Genomic DNA, 27,841 nt, shown 5'->3' on the forward strand with positions numbered 1-27,841 from the left:
TAGTAGCCATTGATAGCCCCAACCTCCATGAATTTGTCCAATTCTCTTTCAAAAGTGCCCAAATTAGTGGACCTCGCTTCATTTAGTGATAGTGAATTGCATAGTTGAACCATGTGCTGGAGGAGACTCTTGAGAGTCCCATGGACTGCAAGAAGATCAAACCTATCTATTCTTAAGGAAATCAGCCCTGAGTGCTCACTGGAAGGACAGATCCTGAAGCTGAGACTCCAATACTTTGGCCACCTCATGAGAAGAGAAGACTCCCTGGGAAAGACCCTGATGTTGGGAAAGATGGAGGGCACAAGGAGAAGGGGACGACAGAGGACGAGATGGTTGGAGAGTGTTCTCGAAGCTACCAGCATGAGTTTGACAAAACTGCAGGAGGCAGTGGAAGACAGGAGTGCCTGGCGTGCTCTGGTCCAGGGGGTCACGAAGAGTCGGACACGACTAAACAACAACAACAAATGTGAAAAAGTCCTTCTGGCCTGAATCGTCCAACATTCATCTTCACTGACTGGCTCTGTTTCTAATATTATGAGAGAAAGAGGGGAACTACGGTATGTTCACTGTCTCCTTTCCATGCCTTCTTTTTTACACTTCCGTCATGCTCCCCCCTCTGCCCTCTTACTCACTTTCCCCCAAACTAAACGGTCCCAAACGTTGTAAATCTTTCTGCACAGGAGAGATGTTCCGGCCCCATTATCACTTTGGTTGCCCTTTTCAAACCCTTTTCAACTCTACAAACTCCTTTTCGGGATACAGCAACCAGAACTGTGTAGAGTATTACTCCTAGTGTCTTTTGAGTATAATAGATTTGTATAAAGCCATTATGATGAAAATCTTGACCTTTCATCTGACAATCATCTGCTCATGGAGTAAATCAAAATGGGCTCCCCTTTCGTACTGTGCCAGAATTGCTAGGCCTTGTCTTCAGCCTTCATTGTCTCTCTCTGTGTGTGTTGCATTGTATGCTGTCCTTTGAATAAATGATGTATCATCTGATCTTGAGCTAGTTCTCAAATGCATGTCTTTTGTGCTACTTGACAAGCCCCTCTGTCATCAGAGTAGTTTTAAAAAGGTAACCGCACTTGAGTTTGCTTAGGGTGGGTCTTACGTTTAAAGGCCGCTCCCAATATGTTTGTGTTGCAGTTCTTCCCCAGAAATGAATTGTTTATTAGGTTTGCAGAAGAGGGAGAAGCCTGAACTGCTGTGGTTTTAAACTTACATATTTACAATGTGCTTTTCTCAGGAGACAGCAGGGTGGGTGGGGAACTTTGTTGGCCAACCTTTCTATTGTCCTTACAGAAAGGGTATACAATGGGGGCTGATGACTATTGGAACTGTCGGTTGAGGGCTAATTAGATTCATCTGGTGAAGTTTAATTAGATAGATCAGGGTTGGGGAACCTGTGCCCTGACTTCAGATGTTGATGAACCATCATGCCTAAAAATAGGCGATGCTGCCTGGGTCTGGTAAGAATGAGATGTCCAGCAACACCTGGAGGTCTCTTGAGACAGATGCTAGATAAGCCAAGTATTTGACTCTTTCCTGTTGTGTCAAGCAGATTCCGGTTGAATGGCAGGGGTGTCCTGTCCTGTTTCACTGTGTGAGGTGTAATGGGAAGATGCCACCTGTAAGATATAAAAAGTGTGTCCTAAGACCCTTAATCCCACTCCTTAAAATACAATCTGAACAAAATTAGTGAAGCAGCAAAGTTTCTTGAATACAATATGTTCTTGCAAGAACCGGTGTCTTGAGTAAAGGTAAAGGTAAAAAGACCCCTGACCTGGTCTAGTTGTGACCGACTCTGTGGTTGCAGTGCTCATCTCGCTTTATTGGCCGAGGGAGCCGGCGTACAGCTTCCAGGTCATGTGGCCAGCATGACTAAGCCGCTTCTGGAGAACCAGAGCAGCGCACGGAAACGCCGTTTACCTTCCCGCCTATTTATCTACTTGCACTTTGATTTGCTTTCGAACTGCTAGGTTGGCAGGAGCAGGGACTGAGCAACGGGAGCTCACCCCATCACGGGGATTCGAACTGCTGATCTTCTGATCAGCAAGCCCTAGGCTCTGTGGTTTAACCCACAGTGCCACCCACATCCCATGTGTCTAGAGTTGTTGTTGTTGTCGTTTAGTCGTGTCCGACTCTTTGTGACCCCATGGACCAGAGCACGCCAGGCACTCCTGTCTTCCACTGCCTCCCGCAGTTTGGTCAAACGCATGTTGGTAGCTTCGAGAACAGTGTCTAGAGTAGGCACACCCAAAACTGACAAAGCATAAGCTTCTATTCCCTACACCTGAAGCGCAGGTTCCCTCCCTTGTCTCCCCATTGGCTGGGTACTGCAAGGTTTACAGCCTATCACGACTGCCTAATTTCCCAACTAAAATCCCCACCTTTGTTGACATCTCCCATTAATCTGATTTCGACGACCACCACCTTTCTCCTTATTTGGTCCATTTGGTTTCTATGCTTTTACACATTGACTCAAGAGACAAAACCACATCGTACCACTAACATGTGTAAATGAGTTCTATACCTGCTGGAGCATACAAATAAACTGTATTCCAGCTGGAAGATGTCCTATCTGTGAGAGTCCTAACCCTAAGCTGTTCTAAATTTAAGTGTAAGCAAGCCTGTGCTGTCTGCGGTTATCTAGCAGTTGCAACATTTTGGCTTTTGGGTGGAAAAGCAACATTATCGTTCCTCACACCACCCTGCTTGCATGCCACCCTTGCCACCCCTCATCAGAGCCTCGTTTATGAGGGTCTCACAGCTGTGGCTTCTGGGGAGATCTCAGGAGAGCCCTGTGAGATTTTGCTGGAGGCCCCTGCAGTCACTTCTCCTTGCTTCTCTGGTGGCAGCGGTGCAACACCAGATTTTGCCACCTGAGGCAGCTGCCTCCTGAACAGGCTGGCCCTGTTGAATGGGATGCATCTAAAATGATCTAAAGTATAGTAAATCAGCAGCAGGATGGGACATCTGAACTTTCTGCCATTGTTTCAAAAGTGCACATGTTCTTGTGTCCAGACACATTAAGAAAAACTACTGATTGCCTCCAAAGTCTTCCACGTCCCATTATGGCAGAAACTGGTTGAATCCCAAGCACTTTTCTCTGTTTTATTTCTCTGCCAAGGAACTAGAGTGTATCTACCAAACGAATTTGCTCAGTGGGGGTGTGGAGTATTTCTAGGAACCTCTTTCACAAATTCCACTCACTGCCACTTTCCAGGACTGTGAAACTGCAGCTCCTGCCAAACACTTGATGGCAACGTATTGTGTTTCTGCTTTCAATAAATGTGATGACAAGTTTCACAAACCTTTCATTGTGCCTTAATGCAAATCTTCCGGGAAAACCCTGATATGTTTTCATTCTGACGCCTGTGACAAGTCTGTTTCCCATGGGAAAGAAAGATAAGTGGTATTATGCATTACTGAGATTTAGTGATTAGGGGAAGCTTAGCCAAACTGTGATAGATATTGAGATCTGATTTCAGTATATAACTCTATTGATCCAAGTAAAATTTCAGCGCTGCCCCTGTGAATGGTACCTCTTTGTAGCACTCTTAGAATTCAGAGGAGCATGATCATTTCTCTTTCAAGATTAACAGGGCAATTCTATACATGTCTAAGTCTGGTTGCATTCAAAGGTTAGCAGTCCCAGGCTGCGGTCCTAACCATGCTTACTTGGTAACGCCCATTGAGTTTTATGGGCTTTCTGACTGAATTCCTTTTATGTAGATATAGTCGTACCTTGGATCCTGAACACCTTGTGACGCAAACATTTTGGCTCCTGAATGCTGCAAACCCGGAAGTGGGTGTTCCGGTTTGCGAACGTTCTTTGGAAACCGAATGTCCAACGTGGCTTCCACGGCTTCCTATTGAGTGTGGGAAGCTCCTGCAGCCATTAGGAAGCTGCACCTTGGTTGTTGAACATTTTCGGAAGTCGAACAGACTTCTGGAACTGATTACATTCGACAAACGAGGTATGGCTGTATATGTAAAAATGGGGATCTATGTCACAGTGATTTAAGCACGGCTTCTTCCACCTGTGAGGCAAGGTGAGGCAACTGTCTCAGGCAGCAGGAACCACACGGGCAACAGATCTGGCCTCCAAGGAATCAATTGCCTGCTGCAGCTGCCACCACAGTGGCAGAAATGGCTGTGAAACACTCATTGGAAGCCAGAGCTTCCACCTCCTCAGCAATGCTACCTCTAACAGCAGTCTCTCTGCGAATAGGAGGCACTGTTGTTCTCCTCCTACCCCTAGGGAGGAAATGGCGGGGGCTGCCTTCTGGAGTTTCCTGGGCTCTGCACCCACCTTCACATGTCAGATAAGGTTGATTTGATTCCCTCCCCTTTGTTCCTGATTTAGATCCCTGTTCCCCTCTTGTTCCTGATGTAGATCTCCACTCACCTGCCCCCTCCCATACCATTTTGTGGTTTGCTTCTTGGGCCCACCCTGGATTGCAAGTGTAGTATTTCAGTGCAATGTACTTTCAATCAACTTTGCTTCAGATCACTTTCTTTGTTAGCGCGCCTGAATAATAATTATTATTATTATTATTATTATTTGGTGGTATGAGGCACAGACCGAGGAGGACTAGCCAGGGAGATTATCGCCAAGATTAGATGTCTAATTTTGGAGGACATCCACTACAAGTTAATGGGAGTCCAGTCATTGCGCTGAAGCATAATTGAACGGCTAATGAACTGATAGAGGTCTGACTCTTACTCTGTGTGTAACAAAGGTGGTGGCTCTGCAGATGTCTTTGGACTCCCAACCATCAGCCAATGGTCAAGGGGCTGCTGGGAATTGTAGTCTAGAGGGCCACAGAATTCGTATCCTGCTATACAATTTCACATGGCTTTGCATTACATCACAGCATGTCCCGTTGTAAGTTTTCTCTTTGTCTTCCCGAAAGAGAGATTTGTCATTGCTTCTCACATGGAGATAAATGTTAAAAATATAGGGCTTTTCCAACTGAAAGTAAACTTAGTGTTTCACCTTCTGCCCACCAGTAGAATTGCCCTTGAAGTCAGAGGAGCATCCGTTTGTGGCTTCATGGCCGGCAGAGATTCAGCAGGACCAGCATATTTTCTTGACATTGACGGTGCTGCTGGTGAAATCCTACCTGGCTAAATCCTACCTGGCTAAATTCTCCCTGCATTGCAGCTCCTTTAGGCTCCGGATTCCTCTAGGCCAGGAGCTGAAAAGCATAAGACCGCAAAGAGTTGAGTCAGATTTATGGCCAGAAATCATGCATGTTTACTCAGAGAAAAGTAAAGTGACAACTGGCCATATGGGCTGAGACTGATGAAGGTTGGAGTCCTTCAAGAGCTGGAGACCCACATATTCTGTATTCCAGATGTAAATGGGTTGGTGTGATTGTAGAACAAAACAATGAAGTATTCTGGTAGTCAGAGCTGTACAGTTTACATACATCTGAAGGGGCTTTAAGGTCAACCAAAGCTCTGTTGCTGACCTGAGAAGGAAAAGAGCATGTATAGAAGTTTTAGAGAGCAGGGAGGGATAGCTGATAGTACACAGCAGGTCCAAAAATTCCTTTATAGACTAGTAATAATAATACCCTGCCCATTTGGCTGGGTTTCTCCATCCACTCTGGGCAGCTTTCAGCACATACAAAAATATAATAAAACATCAAAATTTAAAAACTTCCCAATACAGGGCTACTTTTAGACGTTTTTTAAAAGTTGTGTAGAGTTGTGTAGTGGTGGGAGGGCGTTCCACAAGGAGGGTACCACTGCCAAGAAGGCTCTCTGCCTGGTTCCCTGTAACTTCTCTGCCTGGTTCCCTGTAACTTCACTTCTCACAGTGCAGGAATTGTGAGAAGGCCCTCGGAGGAGGACCTCAATGTCCAGGCAGGATGATGGAGATGGAGACCCTCCTTCAGGTATACTGAGCTGAGGCCATTTGGGGCTTTAAAGGTCAGCACCAGCACTTTGAATTGTCCTTGGAAACGTAGAAGCATTTCCACACCTGCACTGTAGCTTTTCAGGTTTCCTTTTCCTGACAATCATTCTGAATATATGGTAAGGTAAAAGGTAAATGAGCCCTGAAGCTATGAAGGAGGGTGAACTCAAAGTCCTCCTGGTTCTGTGGAGTGGCTTATCCATCCGTTCAAGGGGCTGTCCTAAAGTGACGTCTTATCCCAACTGGGCTTCTTTGTGGCAGTTTCTCCAAGTTAGACATCCAAAGGCTGCCTCAAGGAAACAGACAGGATCAACGATCATAATAAAAAGCACAGCTTTTATTTATGCCTTTAAAACTGCCATAGACTCAAATAGCTTCACTTTTCAGCCACCACAGATGGGACTGCAACAGCAACATAAACAGTGTGTTCTGAATAAGCGCAGATGAACTCACGAGTGCCAACTTTGTGGGCTGCGGGATTTTTTCGCACATCTCCCTCTCCAGGCTTGATGCTCAACAAGAGCTCAAACGGTGTTACAGCCATCTGACAACAATTGGCGCGTAGGTGGAAGAAATGTATTCAACATGCCAGTTTCCCATCCTCCTGCAGAAGCACATTGTGGGATTCCACCTTCAATCACAGACACTTTCCATTGGCTTCCAACAGTGCTCTGCTTTGGTGCTAGGATTTCAGGGCTGGCTCAAGACATTCTGGCACCTGAGACAACCCACAAAATGGCACCCCCCTCCTCAGCAGGGAAGAAGCAATGAATGAATATCTAAATCAGGAACAAGGTGTGTGTGTGGGGGGGTAAAGATCTACATCAGAATCTGCTGCCCCTGTAGATCCTGCCACCTGGGGCAGTTGCCTCAGCTTGCCTCATGGGTGGGTCAGCCCTGCAGGAGCTGCAGGAAAAGCCTCAGAACTCTTACTTGGACAGTAGTTTAAAGCATCCTGCTATTTCCACAGCTGAAGCTGACTTCTTTATTTTTACCCACATGTTCTCCACTGGACTGACTTGTTTACCATCTTGAATTTCCGCGCAGGTGTACACATTTGACAAATATCATTAAACCCCCTCCTTTACCATTAACTTTAATCTTTTTGAAGAGATTGTGCCCTTCAATTGCTTCATTCCAAGCCAGGGAGTTGTCCCACCAAGTCTCAGTTGTACTAATCAATTTATAAGGTTATCATGACATGTTCCTTGGCCTTCCAGGTGCTCTTGTTGACATTATCCTCTTCTATTTTCTTGCCGGACCCTTTTCTTTCACAGGCTCGGTGACTCATATGTCATCTGAAAGCCCTGTCGCATTGCAATGTGACATCCGCTGTAGCTGGAACTGACTGAATCTTCGCCAGCTATTTCTATTCAGGCATGCATGTATTGTCCTTAAACCCATGTTAACTATGACTGTAATTAAATAACAAGTTATCAAATGTCCCTGTTTGTTGCAGAGCTTGTACATAGAAGATGAATCCTATCCCTGAAAGTTTCATTGATAGTCGGACGTTGTTATATCTCCTGCCTCAGGGTCCCAGTGCTGGCTTGAAGAGGACTCTGGTCAGATGTTGCACCACTTGCCTGGTTTGAGGACATGGCTTTCCCCTCATCCTTGGAGTCTGATGTTGATTCCCCTAGAGCAGGGTTGGGAAACACACAGTCTTCCAGATACTGTGGAACTCCAAACCCCATCCTCCTCCGCCAGCACAGCAGCTAGCTAGGAATGATGGGATTTGTAGTCCAGCAAACATCAAGAGCACCATATGCTCTCTGTCCCTGACCTGAAGTCTCTCCTGCTCTATAATTGTGCAGGAATATTCAGTTGCAGAATGCGCATTCACCAGAATGTGGCAGCTAGACTGGTGACTGGGAGTGGCTGCCAAGACCACATAACATTGGGCCTGAAAGACCTACATTGGCTCTTGGTACGTTTCCGAGCACAATACAAAGTGTTGGTGCTGACCTTTAAAGCCCTAAATGGCCTCGGCCCAGTATACCTGAAGGAGCCTCTCCACCCCCATTGTTCTGCCTGGACACTGAGGTCCAGCTCCGAGGGCCTTCTGGCGGTTCCCTCCCTGTGAAAAGTGAAGCTACAGGGAACCAGGCAGAGGGCCTTCTCAGTAGTGGCACCTGCCCTGTGGAACGCCCTCCCATCAGATGTCAAGGAAATAAACAACTACCTGACTTTTAGAAGGCAGCCCTTGTTTAGGGAAGTTTTGAATGTTTGATGTTTTATCATGTTTATAATATCCTGTTGGGAGCCATCCAGAGTGGCTAGGGAAACCCATCCAGATGGGCGGGGTATAAATAATAAATTATTATTATTATTATTATTATTATTATTATTATTATTGTTATTATTGTTATTATTGACTACAGGCCCTTTAAATACTGCAAACGGCAATCCCAGGGGGTGAAGCCCTGCCAGACTCTTTAAGGCTTCAGAGAGCTAAGTCTTTGCTGGGGCAGCATCTTCTCAAGCTCATCTAACAGGGCCTGCACTGGTAGATGAAGTTCTATATAACATGTCGGAAGGAAAAAAAAGAACCCAGAATGTAGCCATAAATCCATTCCCCCACCATGACTCCCTTGCTAAATTTAGCCAATAAGCACGATTATTGACCCACACCTTGGAAAAACTAAAGCTGTTTTCACCCCTTCCTTTTTCTTCCATCCCACATTTTACCCGACATTTTATACTCCCACATTTGCCTGCTGTCCAATTCTCTTCCAGCTCCATCCAATCCCTTGGCATTTGGCGCGAAGTAGCAGCAACAAAAACACATTTAGGCAGCGACACTTTTTAGAGTGTTGGTTTAACTTACCCCTGAGGAAATAATGGAGAAGCAATTGAATGGTTCAACCTCTATTTTCAAGTTCGCTTAATCAAAATTCCAAGTACAGTGGTACCTCGGGTTAAGTACTTAATTCGTTCTGGAGGTCCGTACTTAACCTGAAACTGTTCTTAACCTGAAGCACCACTATAGCTAATGGGGCCTCCTGCTGCTGCCGCGCCGCCGGAGCATGATTTCTGTTCTCATCCTGAAGCAAAGTTCTTTTTTTTTTTTTGAAAATGATATTTATTGAAGTTTCAAAAAAAGGTTACAAAAATAGGAAAAAGAAAAGAAAAGAAAAAATACAAAATACAAAATACAGAAAAGTAAAAGCATTTAAAAACAAACCGGTCTTTCCATGTCTTGTCTTTCATTTACTTGTTTCCCTGACCTCCTCACACCTCCCTTTTTTGTATTCCAATCCAGTTAGCTAATTCAGCAAATCCTTTCCCTCTTTGTTTTTATCCTAATCCTTTAACTTAATATATTGTAACTTTAGATTCTCACCTATTAACAATCCATTTTTACATACTCCTTTGTAATATTGCTGCTAAAACCACGTAACTTCATTCTGACATCGTTCTAACATTCATTAATTTTACAGTATTTCTGTAAATAGTCTTTAAATTTCTTCCAATCTTCTTCCACATCCTGAAGCAAAGTTCTTAACCTGAAGCACTATTTCTGGGTTAGTGGAGTCTGTAACCTGAAGCGTATGTAACCTGAAGCGTATGTAACCTGAAGCGTATGTAACCCGAGGTACCACTGTACTCGGTGTCCCCAAAGGAAATCGGACAATAACTCTGCAATCCTACATCTGGTACTTCCTTGGGAACTGAACCCCATGGAACTAAAGGCGACTTACTTCCAAGTAGACATGTGGAGGTTTGCATTGTCAATGGAGTTCTGTATGAGCAACTGTTTTCTGCACCATTGTTGGACAGGAGCAAGTTGGTTGTAGAGTAACATTTTCAAGAGTGAGCTTGCTTGTCTGCCACTAGGAAGGAAAACAAGTTGTGACTATAACAGCAAAGGTGCAAACTCCTTTCTGCTTTCCTTGCTAAGGGCCTGTCTGCAGGTGACACTAACTGTGCTGCTTGTAATCACATTTTCACGTTTTATTTAATTGCACACATGGGAGTGATGTTCATTGGGAATCCATGCACTGCTGGGGAGGTTTAACACACCCACAACCCACAATGAAAATGAAAATTGCAGTTGGACCTTTCTCCCTAAGTTTAACTACAGCCTGAGGCAATCACACCCACGGGGAGGGTTAAACAGCGTCACCTCTGCCTGAAATCAAAAGTTAAAAATGAAATGATTGGAAGTGAAGCAGATAGACCCTAAATCAGCTCCACTAAAAAACCACAAGTTGCATGAAACTGCCCTGAATCCATTTTCAGACCCTCCAAGTGTTAATATTTTCCAGGGATGTCCCTGATTTAGAGAATCCGTCCCGGTTTCTGATTTGATCCTGCAATGTCTCACTTTTCCTTAGAATGTCCCTATTTTTACTGGAGAAATGTTGGAGGGTATGGAGTTATCCAACCCCAGAGCCGTCTGAAGGCAATGCTGTATAGGGAAGATTTTTTTAAAAAATGTTTAATGTTTTTTATATGTTGGAAGTTGCCCAGGGAGGCTGGGGCAAACCAATAAGATGTGTGGGGTATAAATAGTAAAATTATCATTATGGGATGGGACGTCCCTATTTTCATCGGAGAAATGTTGGAGGGTATGCATTTTTCTGGCTGATTGGGATGACCTTGGTCCATTTTCCTTCCCCTTTTGCTCTCTGCATAAGCAAAACATCCCAGAACGCCCAGCTTGAAAAGACACATTAAGCAAACACAAACAGCCTTTCTTCCCATGGTGCTTCCTGCTTGCATTATTAAGTTTACCTCCTGGAGGGACAGCAAGAGAAACCCTCAATATATGCGAAGCTGAAAATGTAAGCGCCGTCTGATGCTTCCAGCTCATAATTCTCACTTGTAGTGATTCTCAGTTTCCAACTGACCTTTGAGATACCAAATTCAATTACTTGCCTGGACCAGATTGAAGACCCTCTAGAGTTTCCAGCCATGAGTTATAGCATTATGATTATACTGTAGCCCACAGTTAGGCATAGCAGCGTTAATTGCAACTGTCGATGGTAGCATCCATAAACCCTGAGCCAGGTGTTTTATAGCATATACTGTGCTCCTGATATACAGCAATGATACTGTTATTGGTATTTACTGGCATTGCTGACGGGATTCATTCCACGCTCCTGCCAAAAACCTAAATTACCCGTTCTGGAAAATATCAGCATGTGTTCATTTGTGCCTTTCTAAGAATGCACTCTGACTTTTTCCACCATTTACATCTCCCGCATTGAGTTCCAGACTCACTCATGCTCAGAGATAGGATAGCTCAGCTGGTAGAGTCTGAGACTCTTAACCTCAGGGTTGTGGGTTCAAGTCCCACATTGGGCAAAAAGATTCCTACATTGCAGAGGGGTGGACTAGTTGATCCACACAGTTACTTCCAACTCTGCAATCCTATGAAATCATGGAGATAGGATGCCCTCCTACATTACGTTCTCAAGATGTCTGTAGAGAATACAATGGTACCTCAGGTTACAAACGCTTCAGGTTACAGATGCTTCAGGTTACAGGCTCCGCTAACCCAGAAATAGTACCTCGGGTTAAGAACTTTGCTTCAGGATAAGAACAGAAATTGCGCGGCGGTGGGAGGCCCCATTAGCTAAAGTGGTACATTGGGTTAAGAACAGTTTCACGTTAAGAACAGACCTCCAGAATGACTTAAGTTCTTAACCCAAGGTACCACTGTATCAGTTTACCACCCAACCCAATAAATCAGCACTCTGACAGAAGAGCAGTTACCATTGGGAAAAGCGTATTATGCTAGCACCCAGTGCCAGAGGTTGTCACCATGCTCCAGGGGTCTACAGTTTTTTGCTGGCCGAGCCTTTCTTCTCTGAGGGAGTGCCTCACTAGCCTGCGAGGAAAATTCAGGTGCAGTCCCAGCTATGTGAAAGCACTCTTTGTTACAGAAAGGATAGGCAGGCAAGTCCATATGGTTGTCCATACTGACAACCTTGCCAGTGGTCAAGCAAGACTCAGAGGGCAGTTCAAACATCCACTGGTGAGCAGTGGGCCTCGTCCATTGCCCAATGAGATGTGAAATTTACATTTGAGAGGATGGAAGAAAGAGAGAGAGAGAGAGAGAGAGAGAGAGAAGGAGAAGAAACTCCTCTCTGGTTGATCTAGGGCACTTTCTCTTTAAAGCTGTGGGCATTATGATCACAACATCTGTGTGAAATCACAATGGCCAACCTCTCCCCTTCAGGCAGGGAATATCAGCATAGGACCCTTCAGCTTATGAAAGACTTGAAGGAAGAGCTTATATTATCCAGTTAGCAGTTCCTCATAGCTGATGCTAGTTTACATGTAAGTGTTTTTAGAATCATAGCACTTTATAATCATAGCACTTTAATGAAAAAGGTAGCAAATGCTTTCTAATAACATTTTCTTCAATTCTTTGGCTGCTAAGCTGTACTCTCTTTTCAAGTCGGTTTATATCTTGACTCTGTGTGTGTGTGTGTGTGTGTATTAATCTCTGACATTTTCAGATTCATTACTGTGGCTTGTGTAAGTATGACTGAAAGTCTGCTCAGCAAGCAAAAATGTGTTTACCTTAAGCTTTTATTTTCCCAGCAACGTAGCATATGGTCAATGGGTGGACCTTGTTATAACTGCTACGTAAATATTAGCTAGGCTTGAGTTTAGAGGGAGTACTCACAAGCTTAGCCACGTCTAGTTGCAACATATTTATAGCTGTCAAAACAAAAGGAAATATGAAACCATCAACTCTGGGGTTGCGGCGCTCATCTTGCTTTACTGGCCGAGGGAGCCAGCGTACAGCTTCCAGGTCATGTGGCCAGCATGACTAAGCCACTTCTGGTGAACCAGAGCAGCGCACGGAAACCTTCCCGCCGGAGCAGTACCTATTTATCTACTTGCACTTTCACGTGCTTTCGAACTGCTAGGTTGGCAGGAGCAGGGACCGAGCAACGGGAGCTCACCCCGTCATGGGGATTTGAACCGCCGACCTTCTGATTGGCAAGCCCTAGGTTCTGTGGTTTAGACCACAGCACCACCCACGTCCCAACCTGACACTAGGAAGCTATAATTAGAAACCAGCTAGCCTGATCCTGGCTTGTGTTGGGGTGATTCCTCCACCCTAGAAATAAACCACCACCACCCCTCCAAATTGGAAAGCAACTCAGCTTCTTTCTGAGCTAACCTGAGTTGCGTCTGAGTCCCTCATGACTATCCACTTCCCTTCAATCTCTTCAACAGTGTTCTGGTGATAGAAGCATGTCACCAAAAGAGGGATAAGGGCAGAGTTGGCCTGCTTATGAGAGGCAGACTGAGGCAGCCACCTCAGATGGATAAATCCAAGGGGCACTTCTAGGGACATGTCCCCCAACCGCTGCCAGAGAAGCAATGCAAAGTGGCTGGTGTGGGTTCCACCGCTGGATTAAGGAGGTCCTTATCTCCCTGTTGTATCAAATGCTACTGGTCTACAAAGCTCAGCCTTGTCTGTATTTTCCCTCCCATTTCCCCATGCTTCAATCCCAGGCAAAGTTTCCCCTGGGATCTCCTTTCATCCGCTCTGCCCTTTGTGCTATCCTCTTCATTGCTTGGCCTTTATCTTCTCAACCCTCTCTTACTTGAGGCTCCTGTTTGTTGCCTGCTCAGCTCTCAGCCTCATTGTCTCCCAACCCAAGTGCTCTTCCCTTCTACTAAAGGAATACGGTGATTCCTTTCCCTAGTCTCCCTCAGCTCCCACTTGCAGTTTTTGGCACATCTGCTGCTGCCACTCCTTGCCCCTAATTTTTAGCATTCCCTGATGTTTCTGCTCCTCAGAGCCATTTTGGCCATGTAGTCTGTGGGAACCATGGGTGGGCAAAACAAAGAGCACAACAGATTACTCTGGATCCTCATCCATAGCTTTAGTTACCCTGCTTCATAGGCCTTTTGTACCTGAAGTTCTCAGGTACCCTACCCTTTTGCTTTCTGTCTTCTCCATCCCTTCATCCCAGAGATGGAGAACCTGTAGCCCTCCAGATGTCATTGAACTTTCATCAGCCCCAGCCACCATAGCTGGTGGGCAGGCTTGATGGGACGTGCAGTCCAATGACAGCTGAGGGGCTCCAGGTTGCCCACTCCTGCTTTACCATTCTTTCCTCATTTCACTTCCTGTTTCTCACTTCCTTTAATCACCTGGTCCTTTATCCCCCGGGTTCTCTTCCTACCTGGTTCCACATGCTTTATATTATCCTGCATCTTAGAAACACCACACAACCCCCTGTGTCCCCATGCTCAGTATGCTGTCATCTTCTGGCCAATTAGACCTTTGAATTTATTCACAGATGGCATGCTGTTTTGTAAAGAATTGCCCTTTCCCCATAGCTGTTAAAAAATATTTGTGAACGTTCCGTGGCATCAGACAGATCAGTCAATGGTCAGGGTTTGCAGATGTGTGATAATCAGTTTTGCATTTATTGTATATGTTTATGGAACCCTTCTTATTAAAGTAATGCAATTTAAGGTTTTAGTTTCCTACATGTTAATGTCATTAGACAGCTGGGCAGCCTGGTGATAGTGTTTTTAGAGTGCCAGTTCTATTGCACAATCATCATTCCTCAATATAATTAGCTGGTACTTTTGGCTTTAGCAACCTCTCATCTTTTATGCTTCCTGCAACCCTGAAATTACTAGCACAGTAATTGAAGATGCAGCATCGTCCAAAAGAAGTGTGGCATCCAAATATAAATTGAGGACATTATTTTAGGGTACCAAGGGAGGAGTTCTTGTTCCACGGCATCATTACTGACATCCAGGTATGTTGGAGAGCAGCCAATGCGATACCAGAGTGCAAAGATTGCTTATTAAAAGTAAAGGTGAGAGAAACTGGGTCTGTATTTTTAGAAGGTCTCAAAAATGCTAATGGCAAAAGACATCTGGAGGGAACAATTTTTTAAACCATGTACAACAAATATATGCTGCAGGACTATTTAAGGCAGAATCATCTTTGTGCAGCAGGAAATAGAAACTTTGGGCTAAGGGGGTATTAGTCATCAAAGGCCTCCAGGTAGAATTTCTTTTGACTATAGATCAGGCAATGCAGGGCCTCATTATCTAAACCCAACTAGTTGAACATTGATTCACAAAAGCAGCAGCCTGGTTTTTGCCCTCAAAGTTCTGTTACTCATACTGTGACTCGGGGAATCATGACCTGTGGAATTCACCTAATTCTAATTGTCACTTCTGTGAGCAAAACTGCTGCTTCTCTGATACCATCTTCCCCTAAGCAGATCCCAAAGCTTTTTATGACAGCTCTGCATTGGTATTGATTTCCAAGCTGCAGTATAAAAACGTGAAAGGTCCTTTTTACACTTTCAGTTCTTTTAAGAGTGAATCACTCTTGGGTGTGTGTTGAATGCAAGGCAATTTATTTGCCCTTGTAAACAAAAACATAAAAGGGTTAGAAAAATTCCACTGAAATTGATGGGTAGCATTCAAGACTGCCTGTTGTCTTTGTCCATGGAGTTTTCTTGGCAGGGATACTGGAGTGGCTTGCCGGTCCCTGCTCCAGGTTATGCTTAAAATTCTACAAGGCAGGCTTAAGCAGTATGTGGACCGAGAACTCCCAGAAGTGCAAGCTGGATTTAGAAGAGGCAGAGGAACCAGAGACCAAATTGCAAACATGCGCTGGATTATGGAGAAAGCTAGAGAGTTCCAGAAAGACATCTACTTCTGCTTCATTGACTATGCAAAAGCCTTTGACTATGTCGACCACAGCAAACTATGGCAAGTTCTTAAAGAAATGGGAGTGCCTGATTACCTCATCTGTCTCCTGAGAAATTTCTATGTGGAACAAGAAGCTACAGTTAGAACTGGATATGGAACAACTGATTGGTTCAAAATTTGGGAAAGGAGTACGGCAAGGCTGTATATTGTCCCCTTGCTTATTTAGCTTATATGCAGAATTCATCATGCGAAAGGCTGGGCTGGATGATTCCCAAGCCGGAATTAAGATCGCCGGAAGAAACATCAACAACCTCAGATATGCAGATGACACAACCTTGATGGCAGAAAGTGAGGAGGAATTAAAGAACCTTTTAATGAGGGTGAAAGAGGAGAGCGCAAAATATGGTCTGAAGCTCAACATCAAAAAAACAAAGATCATGGCCACTGGTCCCATCACCTCCTGGCAAATAGAAGGGGAAGAAATGGAGGCAGTGAGAGATTTTACTTTCTTGGGCTCCATGATCACTGCAGATGGTGACAGCAGCCACGAAATTAAAAGACACCTGCTTCTTAGGAGAAAGGCGATGGCAAACCTAGACAGCATCTTAAAAAGCAGAGACATCACCTTACCAACAAAGGTCCGCATAGTTAAAGCCATGGTTTTCCCAGTAGTGATGTATGGAAGTGAGAGCTGGACCATAAAGAAGGCTGATCGCCGAAGAATTGATGCTTTTGAACTGTGGTGCTGGAGGAGACTCTTGAGAGTCCCATGGACTGCAAGAAGATCAAACATATCCATTCTTAAGGAAATCAGCCCTTAGTGCTCACTGGAAGGACAAATCGTGAAGCTGAGGCTCCAATACTTTGGCCACCTCATGAGAAGAGAAGACTCCCTGGAAAAGACCCTGATGCTGGGAAAGATGGAGGGCACAAGGAGAAGGGGACGACAGAGGACGAGATGGTTGGACGGTGTTCTCGAAGCTACAAACATGAGTCTGACCAAACTGCGGGAGGCAGTGGAAGACAGGAGTGCCTGGCGTGCTCTGGTCCATGGGGTCACGAAGAGTCGGACATGACTAAACGACTAAACAACAACAACAACAACAATTCAAGACTGCAGTCCTGCACACGCTTCAGAATAAACTACACTGGACTAAGTGGGAAATATATAAGATTGTCCTGCCATGGCCACAACTTCGCCCTGGAGTAGAAATGGCTCACCAGGTTAGGAGGAGCTGCCACACTAGCTTCCTGGCATGTGAGCCACAGTTGATTACTGGGAGGGAGAGGAGGAGTTTGGCACAGTGTGATGCAGCAGCAGAGGATATGCCTCAGCAGAGTCACAGCACTGACCTCTTGGACCCTCTCTCTCCAGCATAACCATCTTTGCCTGATCTCCCTTAAGCCTGATGAGCCTGCTCAATGTCATCATCTGACACCTCTAGTCCTAAGTCCAACTCTGTGAACCAGGAGACACCATCAATGCAATCGTGTCCCCTCTTCCTATCTTGGGGATTCCCCTAAAATGAATATTTCATTGCCTGTCTCTATCTTGTTGATCCTCAGTCTATAGCTATAGATCCCAAACTAGGTTGAGTTTTCTTTCTTTTTTTTGACTATGTCTGTGTGACTAACTCCAGGGCTTTGTTAGCAGTTTCTGGCGATGTCAGATATTTTTGAAGCAAGATCTTCTGTACAAGCCTTAAGAAGCTTTGACTCGTTTATTCAATCTTCCATCAGATGTTGTTGAGCTGTTTAAACTTCAGATATATTAAACTGCAGAGTCAAGAGGAGTGTGCACACAGCCGCAATGGTGACTCGAAGTGCAGCTTGAGTAAGCTCTGTTCAATGCAAGCAATGAGTAGGGCTTTGCTTAACCTGCATCTACCAGTAAATAACAGAGCAGGATCTCTCCAATGCAATCACCGGCTACTAGTTCTCTATGGTGCTGTGGTCTAAACCACAGAGCCTAGGGCTTGCCAATCAGAAGGTTGGCAGTTCAAATCCCCGTGATGGGGTGAGCTCCCGTTGTTCGGTCCCAGCTCCTGCCCACCTAGCAGTTTGAAAGCACACCAGTGCAAGTAGATAAATAGGTACCACTCCGGCAGGAAGGTAAATGGCGTTTCCGTGCACTGCTCTGGTTTGCCAGAAGCAGCTTAGTCATGCTGGCCACATGACCTGGAAGTTGTCTGCAGACAAACACCGGCTCCCTCAGCCTATAGAGCAAGATGAGCGCCACAACCCCAGAGTCATCTGCGACTGGACCTAGCAGTCAGGGGTACCTTTCCCTTTCCCTAGTTCTCTATGCATCCACACTAAGGCACACTCCCAGTTTCCTTATGCACTGTGCCTGCCAGCCTTTCTTAACAGAATGCCACTGTTCTCTTCAGGAGAGCAGGCCCAGGAATGTAGCATTATTCTGTCCTATGGAACAAGAAATAGCTGAGCCATTCTCTCTGTAATTGCTCTGTAATAGCAATTGAAAAAGGATGATTAGCACCCTTGCCTAAGAGAAAAGTGTGCTATTTCATTTCTGCTTTGACTTGAATCCATGTTTGATTGAGTCAGACAAAAGCCATTGTGTTTGCTATCAATAACCTGGTGCTAGTTTACATAAGCATTGCACAAAGCAGATGATTAGAGTCTCAGAAGGGAAAGCACCATGGGGAAAACCATCACCGGTGGCATTATAAGGATAAGCTGTGGGAAGAACTCTGATGAATGCTTCACCCTTCCTGAACCTATTGGGAATTTACTGTGCGCAGAGTGTTGCACATCAAAGGAATCTCAGGTCAGTTCAACTGGGCTTTCAAGCAATTGCACACCTTTAAATATAACTGCTGTTCAATATGTTTTAAAAATCATATCAGATAGATGTGCTGATACATTCAGGAGGAAAAAGCCATACCCACTGCCTTGTGGGACATCTTCAGAAGAAGAAAAGGCTAAGGAGTAAACCCTAAGATGGTTGGTTCCTTGTAAGTCTCCTCCTGGCAAACTCCTGAAGCCCTGCTGAACAAAATAACACAACACGATGGCCAATAACAATGGCACTAAACACTATTTATAGACTAATACATATGGCCAGAAATTGCAACTAAAGTCTCTGAATCTTCTTCACCAGTCATGGTAGAGTAATTCAAAAGTTTGATATATACATAATCTGTCACCAAATATCGCCGGAACAGAGTTTCCAGATAACCAATCTGTTTTGTTCAATGCTTCATCAGCCAATCTTGATCAATTCTTCATCAGCCAGACTTGTAAGAATTAATACGAGAAGGATGCAGTTCAATTTCTTAACAAGCCAATCTTACATGTAAGTAAATATAGAAGCTGTAGAAAATATGCTGTGGATCAGTGCTCATATGATACTGTAGTCACTGATTCAGTGACTATTTACTTACATGTAAGATTGGCTTGTTAAGAAATTTTCAAGCGTACACAATCCCCCCCCCCATATAAGTAATAAACATTTTAATTCCCTTTTGCTGTTCATCCATCAAGGATTTTTCAAAAACAAAGTGAATATGAACAGAAAATCTTCATAGGAGCACAGAACAGGCAAAGTTTTCTTTCCCTTCGGGTACATTCAAGTTTTTCCTCCTGCACATGTTGCTTCTAAATGTTGACACATGCAAGGGCAAATGGATAAAATTTTGCAACTGCTCCTCTCTCTCAATCTCTTTCACTTTCCTTCTCTGTCACACACAAAATGCCACTTTCCATTTCCCAGTTTTCCTCGTGCTATTTCCTAGACGCAAAGTGCAAAAAGCAACTGTCTCTCAGGATGTTTCCAGGAGATTTTGTGAGAATGTGTTTCTCTAACTGGCTCGCAGAAGGTCTCCCTCACAAACCCCTAGAAAACAAATAGTTAAACTGTGTTTCTTAATGTGCTTTTGCATTCCTCTTGAAATCAGCCATTTGCAATCAGTTGCAAAGCAGGAATGAACCCATTATTACTGTATTTTTCGCACTATAGGACGCACCGGACAATAGGACGCACCTTGTTTTAGAAGGGGGAGAACAAGGAAAAAAATTCTCCCCCTCTCTGCCCAGCGCCCCTTCAGCGAAGCGGCAGGAGGCGCTGCGCAGAGAGGGGGAGAATTCCCCCCCTCTTGTTTCTCCCTCTAAAACAAGGTGCCTACCTTGGAAGCCTGGAGAGTGAGAGGGGTCGGTGAGCACCGACCCCTCTCGCTCTCCAGGCTTCAGGTTCCTTTCGACCTGCTCTTTGGGGCTGGCGGGGGGAAGCCCACCACCAGCCCCAAAGAGCAGGTCGGGGAGCAGTGGAAAGGCGTGCAGTGGAGAGGCTCCTGCCATAGCTGCACGTCACCTCTCCAGCCCGGAGAGGGTCGCGGGGCTATGGCGTCTTCGCTCCATAGGACGCACACACATTTCCCCTTCATTTTTGAAGGGGAAAAAGTGTGTCCTATAGAGCGAAAAATACGGGTATTTCCTGAGAAAGTCCTTTCTTCACTTGGGGTTAGAATGCTATTTTCCTGTTGTAGATAGGAGAAGGCAGAATGCCAGATCTTTATTTTAATTGTCTAGTCCAGGAGCAGGAAACCTATGGACCACCAGATATTGTTGGACTACAGCTCCCATCATCCCTGACCAACAAGAAGGAAGCCCTAAATTTTCCTAACCTAAGAACACAAGATTGGGAGTTGATCTCCTGCTTCCTCTTTTGTAGACGAGATAAACGTAAAAAAGGACAGTATATGTCATTCATTATGCATCCTCTGATAGACCAACTCTTAAAGCCGCTCCTTGACGTACACTCTTAAGTACAATTTTCTTTTTCTCTAGAAGTAGATTAATCACTAAAACCGAGCAGCTTTAACTCTCAATCGGCTACAGCAGAAATAATCTTTGTCTTCAAAATTGAAATGTTTGTTCTGCCTGGGACAGAGCAAATTTTGCTTTCTTAATGTTTCAGTTAAGTATTTAAATCTCTCCTTGAACCAATTATTAGTTTTTTATTCATTTATAAAGGTATTTATACGCCACTGTCTTGCAAAGCTTCAGGGCAGTGCACAACATAAAAAACATTTAAAAGGAATACAAAGTATTATTAAATGTCTAAGACTGGGTGCTTCTCAGAGGATTTTGTGAAGAATGCAGTTCCTTTTGATGCAAGTATACTTAATTGCTAACATGATTTGCTTAAAGTAATAATGGAGCATGTACCATTTAAACATCAAAGAGTCTTGTGACACCTTAAAAATTAAGACATTTCTCATGGTATTAACTTTTGTGGATAACAGTCCACTTTATCAGATGCATGGAGTGTTATAGAAGTTATAGATATATATACTCATGGGGTTAAGGCAATTTGTAATAATTGAGGTCAGGGAAAATGAAATGCAGATCATGAAAGCAGATGCCATAACAATTGTGTTAGTCTTGAAGGTGCAACATGTCTCTTTTTTGCTTTTGCTGCAGATGAATAACACGAGTACTCCTTTAAACATCATCACTGATAACCCACAAGCCAGCTTTTAAAAATAGTCCTGTGTGACTAGTTCCACACACCAAAGGGGACTTGAATCTTCCTCAAACAACCCCCCACATCCCTATGAAACTGAGATAAATTTCACATAGTTTTTAAAAGCATGTTTCAAGTCCCTCTGTCCTAGTACTTAAGCATTGCCATGGAGCAGGGACAAATGAGATGGTGAGAGGACTACCCAAGCCTTAATCATGCTGTAGGGCGGTTGTGACAAAGGTAAGATTATCAGGACCATAGACAGCGACCCTGCAGCTGAGAGCAGTCAGGACAAGTTGTCTCACCACTTGCTTGCTGCACCTGCCAATGTCCGGCCTGGAGGCTCAAGACTGGCTCCTGCAAGGCATGGCGGTTTGGAACAGCAGGGACTGAATCTGTGGAAGTTTCCTAGGGGTTTGTTGATCCTCAGAGGAATGTGTAGGCCATCCTTTGGACTACATAGGTAAAGGGGTAAAGGGACCCCTCACCATTAGGTCCAGTCGTGGACAACTCTGGGGTTGCAGCGCTCATCTCGCTTTACTGGCTGAGGGAGCCTGTGTACAGCTTCCGGGTCATGTGGCCAGCATGACTAAGCCGCTTGTGGAGAACCAGAGCAGCTCACGGAAATGCCATTTACCTTCCCACTGGAGCGGTACCTATTTATCTACTTGCACTTCATGCTTTTGAACTGCCAGGTTGGCAGGAGCAGGGACCGAGCAACAGGAGCTCACCCCGTAGCGGGGATTCAAATCGCCGATCTTCTGATCGGCAAGCCCTAGGTTCTGTAGTTTAACCCACAGCACCACCCGCGTCCCATACATAAACTACATGTTGTTGTTTAGTCGTTTAGTTGTGTCCGACTCTTCATGACCCCATGGACCAGAGCACGCCAGGCACTCCTGTCTTCCACTGCCTCCCGCAGTTTGGTCAGACTCATGTTTGTAGCTTCAAGAACACCGTCCAACCATCTCGTCCTCTGTCGTCCACTTCTCCTTGTGCCCTCCATCTTTCCCAACATCAGGGTCTTTTCCAGGGAGTCTTCTCTTCTCATGAGGTGGCCAAAGTATTGGAGCCTCAGCTTCACAATCTGTCCTTCCAGTGAGCACTCAGGGCTGATTTCCTGAAGAATGGATACGTTTGCTCTTCTTGCAGTCCATGGGACTCTCAAGAGTCTCCTCCAGCACCATAATTCAAAAGCATCAATTCTTCGGCGATCAGCCTTCTTTATGGTCCAGCTCTCACTTCCATCCATAACTACTGGGAAAACCATGGCTTTAACTACATAAACTACATAGACAAAGGTAAAACATCCTCAGAGCTGTGGGGGGTAGGTGTGGCATCCAGGTACCAACAGGATGATCCAGTGGGTAGGACTGAGGATATTCATCAGTGTCAGTGGAGCTGTTTGGTTCATTTTGTATAGGGAAGTTGCTCACTGAGGCTCAAAGGCTTTATTTTCGAATATTAGCTGTAGTGCGAATCCAGGGTGCTTCAAACTTTGGCGAGATAGTTCTGGTCTTTTGAAAGCATAATTGGAAGAAGTGCGGCTACACTGTAAAGTTAATTACCTGACAGTTTGCCTATCACCCTGTCTAAAACGGTTCTCTCTCTGAATCTAAAGGAAGATGACTACATAATGACATCCTTTTATTTTTATTTTTACAAAGCTTACGGAAGAAAGGCTTGAACAGGTGAAGCTCCCTTGTAATGGAGGTGTGAAGAGCTGGATGTGCATGGTGGGCAGAATACCCCCTATCACTTTGACCTGTGTGTACAACTACCCAATTGTCCATCCCCTCTTGTCACCAAGATGTTGGGTGAAGCCTTTCCCTTTGCAAATGGGCATGAACTCAAGGTGATCTGCAATGGGGAAATAATGTTCCTTTGCCTGCATGGTTTTATTCAAACACACAGAGAGACAATTATGGAGATAAATAAAGAGCTCACATATAAATGCAAAGTAGAACCTTGACTTCAAACTCTGAGTAGCAAAATGGGAGAATTTGCATTTCTTTTGATTCAAGGTTTCCCCCATCTCCATCTGGTTCTTAGCAGTCTTGGAGAATTTAGCTAGTAAAGTACATACCATTAGGGGACAAATCAAGAAAGACATTTTCCCATTAGCCTTTCCTGAATTGAGCATGCAGCAAGCAAGCATGCTCATAATGACATCCCAGCACAAAATGCTCTAGTTGGGAAACAAGAAGATGGTCGCCTACCTCCCCTTTGATCGCAGACAACTAGTGCTGCACTTTTGAACTGTTTCTTTTTGTATTGCTGTAATATTATTTGTTGTCATTAATAATAATTCTTTTAGAGGAAACACACACACCCATCTCTGGGTCTTTGGGTGCCTAGTTTTCTGTACAATGCAATTATTTGGAAACACTATCTTTCAAATTGTATTTCAAAGAGTAGCAACTGTTTGACCAATAGCACAATCCTAAGCATATTCACATAGAAATAACGCCTACTGAGTTCAAGGGAACTTACTGTCTAATACAGAGGTGGGGACCAGGTTGCCTTCCTGAGGTTGTTGGAGAGCCAGTGTGGTGTAGTGGTTAAGAGCAGTGGACTCGTAATCTGGTGAACTGGGTTCGCTTCTCTGCTCCTCCACATGCAGCTGCTGGGTGACCTTGGGCTAGTCACACTTCTCTGAAGTCTCTCAGCCTCACTCACCTCACAGAGTGTTTGTTGTGGGGGAGGAAGGGAAAGGAGATTGTTAGTCGCTTTGAGACTCCTTAGGGTAGTGATAAAGTGGGATATCAAATCCAAACTCTTCTTCTTCTTCTTCTTCTTCTTCTTCTTCTTCTTCTTCTTCTTCTTGGACTAAAACTTCTATCAGTCCAAGCCAGATGGCAAATGTTCAGGGATGATGGGCATTGCAGCCTAGCAAGTTCTCAAAGGTCCTCAGCTCTGCTTAAGTAACTGTGCTTAGGATTGTAGCTGAGGTGGCCTCTCTTTCCCCCAACCATCAGCACTGGGCTACTCAGAAACCATTTTGCCTTGAGGGGAAGACAGACAGAAGATAGAACCACCTGAAGACCTGGCTCCAGTGTCCTATCTGAAGTGAAATCTACTTCCTCATTGTCCCCCCAGGGCTTCTCAAGAACCATCTTGCACTAAACAGGGAAGTCTAGCTTCCTAAATGCCTCTTCCCACTTGTAGCTGTCTTTGTTGTTTTGTTAGTTTTCCTTTATGCTTATTACTTTAAAAAAAAACACACCCGCTTTTTGTGATTTCACTGAAAAGTGGTATATAAACACCTTTTAAAAAGAATTAAATTACTAGCTGAACATTGTGGTGCTTGCATCCAAGCGAACATACACAGGATTGTGCTGCAAATGTTCTCCTTTTAAACCAGACAGGAGACAAACCCATTACCGCCAACATAAATAATGGAGCTCATATTTTCCTAATGCAGTTTATGTATGTTAAATCCTACCCTTTTCACCCGGGGATTCTTGGCACCCTTTCTACCATACACATTCCTGCAAAATTCTCTAGCATGAGTTTCATTCCACCACTAGATTCACAGAAGGTACATAAAGCAACATGTGACTCAACAGGGAGACCTCTTTCTGCCACCCTCTTAGCATCAGAAGTGAAATTTACCAGAGTTCACTCAGCTACTGTTTGGCAGAGCTGTAGAAGTATGGGATGAGTAGACTTCAGAGGAAACTATGCATTATGGTCTCCCGGTTCTTTCATCTGCAGATTTTTAAACAAAAGCCAAAGCAGTCTGGGAGCTGACAAAAAGATGGGTGCAGGGAGAAAGATGGCTTAACCCTTTCCTCTCTGTTCCTTGTTCAGCTCAAAATTACTGTCCCTGTGATTATGCATTCCTGAGCTGGATGACTTTGGGATCTGTAACTGAATGGACAGGAAGTTGAGTTGACTTCTACATCGGCCTGGTTTGATTCTTCATACGTGCATCTGAGGAAGCAGGCACTGGTGTACAAAGGCTTATGCCTTTTTAAAATAGATGTGGTTATTCTTTAAAGTGCTATACATGCTAGTCATGCTTTGTTGGTTTCTGCTACAGCTGTTGTTGTTGTTGTTTAGTCGTTTAGTCATGTCCAACTCTTCATGACCCCATGGACCAGAGCATGCCAGGCACTTCTGTCTTCCATTGCCTCCCGCAGTTTAGTCAAACTCATGCTGGTAGCCTCGAGAACACTATCCAACTATCTCATCCTCTGTCGTCCCCTTCTCCTTCTGCCCTACATCTTTCCCAACGTCAGGGTCTTTTCCAGGGAGTCCTCTCTTCTCATGAGGTGGCCAAAGTATTGGAGCCTCAGCTTCATGATCTGTCCTTCCAGTGAGCACTCAGGGCTGATTTCCTTAAGAATGGATACGTTTGATCTTCTTGCAGTCCATGGGACTCTCAAGAGTCTCCTCCAGCACCATAATTCAAAAGCACCAATTCTTCAGCGATCAGCCTTCTTTATGGTCCAGCTCTCACTTCCATACATTACTACTGGGAAAACCACAGCTACCCCTCTTCTATTAATTGTATGCAGTTTTGACAAAAAGAAACGACGTCAAACTTCTTAAAAGAGTGTGTTTGACAGGTTGGTGTCAGCTAATGTGTGGATAAGGTAAAGGTAAAGAGACCCCTGACCATTAGGTCCAGTTGTGACCGACTCTGGGGTTGTGGCGCTCATCTCGCTTTATTGGCCGAGGGAGCCGGTGTACAGCTTCCGGGTCATGTGGCCAGCATGACTAAGCTGCTTCTGGCGAACCAGAGCAGTGCATGGAAACGCCGTTTACCTTCCCGCCGGAGCAGTACCTATTTATCTAGTTGCAGTTCGACGTGCTTTCGAACTGCTAGGTTGCAGGAGCAGGGACCGAGCAACGGGAGCTCACCCGGTCACGGGGATTCAAACCGCCGACCTTCTGATCGGCAAGTCCTAGGTTCTGCGGTTTAACCCACAGCGCCACCCATGTCCCTAATGTGTGGATACAGGTGTGCAAACTCTGATTTGGACACCCAGGGTAGTTTGTTGTTGTTGTTGTTGTTGTTGTTGTTGCCTTAACTACGTGGGACAATCCTGCCACTAGTTGAATCCTAGTCTTTAGGCCTCTCTCTCTCTCTCTCTCTCTCTCTCTCTCTCTCTCTCCATGGGTTAAACAGCCTTGCCAAGCTATCTTTTGTTTAAGCTGTCAGTTGAAGTAACTGTTCTTTGCTGCTACCCAGTGCTGATCTTTTGATGACTGCTTCCCTGGGCAGTGAAGAAGAGAAGTCAGGTCATGGGGTTACTAGGGGCAGTTGAGTGTGTAGAAGTACAAAGGCAGTGCTCAGCTGTAACTCTGGCTTTGCTGCACTTGGCCATTTAACCTTCTGCAAAAGCCGATTTGCCTTTTCTCTTTTTTGCCGAGCCGAGCCTCTAGCTCTTCTGTAAATGGGAAGGGAAGAAGACAAAAAGGATGGTGCATTCAAGGCCCAGGGCCATTTTGGGATGGCACACTTTGGGTGGGATTATTGTATGAAAGAGCAGCGTTGGTTCCAGCATTGGGTGGAGTGGGGATCCTGGACAAAGGATTCAGAAGACATCTGAAGGCAGCCCTGTTTAGGGAAGTTTTTAATGTCTGATGTTTTATTGTATTTTTATATTTTGTTGGAAGTCGCCCAGAGATGATGACGATAATGATGATGATGATGATCATCTTCTAGGTGGGGGGCTCCCTTGTGCTTGTACTCGAACCCTTCTTGGGTCTTGTGCTCAGATCATGCATCTGGTTGGCCACTGTAAGAGCAGAATGATGGACTAAGATGGACCTTTGGCCTGATCCACCTCTTATTATGTTCTTATATGCATTCCTTTGCTAATGGACACTGGTGGGCTTACAAGGTGGCAGTGGAACTACTCCAAAGAGCGCTGCATGTACCCACCTTTTTGATTTCCTGTAACGCCTCAAACACATGGGCCAAATTAGGCCCATCAGACCTCCCAATCTGGCCCACCAGGCTATTCCAGCCAAGCCATGTCCACCCGCCCTACACCTGAAGTCATATATGATGTTGGATGTGGAGCAGGTAAATGTGCAGTTGGGCCCAAAGAGGGTTTGCAGGTACCGCTGACCTGGTGACTGGCAGTGTCTGCAAAACCTCCTACACAGCACTGAGATCAGATGATATCACTGGCATTTGCAAAGCTCCATGCCTTTCCCGGAAGAGTCTGAATTCGAACCAGGTGGGCGTTCCCCAGCCGCCTGTCATCATTGGACCATCAGGTGATTGGCAAATGGGTGGTCCAATTCCCCCACCTTTGCAGGTGCCGTGTGGGAAATGGAAAGGGTGGTTAGTTCCAACTGCCTGGTACTAGTCTGTGCCAGACCAGGTTAAAAATACAGTGGTACCTCGGGTTACATACGCTTCAGGTTACAGACTCCGCCAACCTAGAAATAGTGCTTCAGGTTAAGAACTTTGCTTCAGGATAAGAACAGAAATCGGGCTCCGGCGGTGCAGCAGCAGCGGAGGCCCCATTAGCTAAAGTGCTGCTTCCGGTTAAGAACAGTTTCAGGTTAAGTACGGACCTCCGGAACGAATTAAGTACTTAACCCGAGGTACCACTGTAAAGAAAAGACAGGCCATGTCATGCCTCAGCAGTAGATTTCAGAGAAAGAGGTTCCCTTCCTTATTGGATTATTTAGACAAGCACACAGGAAGTGTAACAATAAACTTTAAAAAACCCAAAACCCTCTAGTGGGAAAGCTATCAGCTTGCTGGCATTGTTTAGGCCATATTTTTTCCTTCA

General features: G+C 44.9%; 1 protein-coding gene and 1 long non-coding RNA gene across 2 annotated transcripts in view; one reads left to right on the top strand and one right to left on the bottom strand.

Moving 5' to 3' along the window:
• Positions 1-1,358: 1,358 nt before the first annotated feature.
• Positions 1,359-12,025, bottom strand: LOC308473686. The gene is made up of 4 exons (XR_013984197.1): positions 11,657-12,025; positions 5,006-5,207; positions 3,318-3,389; positions 1,359-1,631 (listed from the first exon to the last, which is right to left on the bottom strand). It is a non-coding gene; the product is annotated as an uncharacterized lncRNA (long non-coding RNA).
• A 129-nt stretch (positions 12,026-12,154) lies between these two features.
• The window catches only part of PLCB4 (phospholipase C beta 4), a 235,918-nt gene continuing 220,231 nt past the window's right edge, over positions 12,155-27,841 (top strand). Inside the window, exon 1 of the mRNA XM_080998990.1 lies at positions 12,155-12,223. The gene's annotated coding sequence lies outside the window, so the exon portion shown is untranslated. The remainder of the gene's footprint in view (positions 12,224-27,841) is intronic.

Source organism: Podarcis pityusensis, assembly GCF_964106645.2.
Source record: "Podarcis pityusensis genome assembly, chromosome: 3".
Classification (NCBI taxonomy): domain Eukaryota; kingdom Metazoa; phylum Chordata; class Lepidosauria; order Squamata; family Lacertidae; genus Podarcis; species Podarcis pityusensis.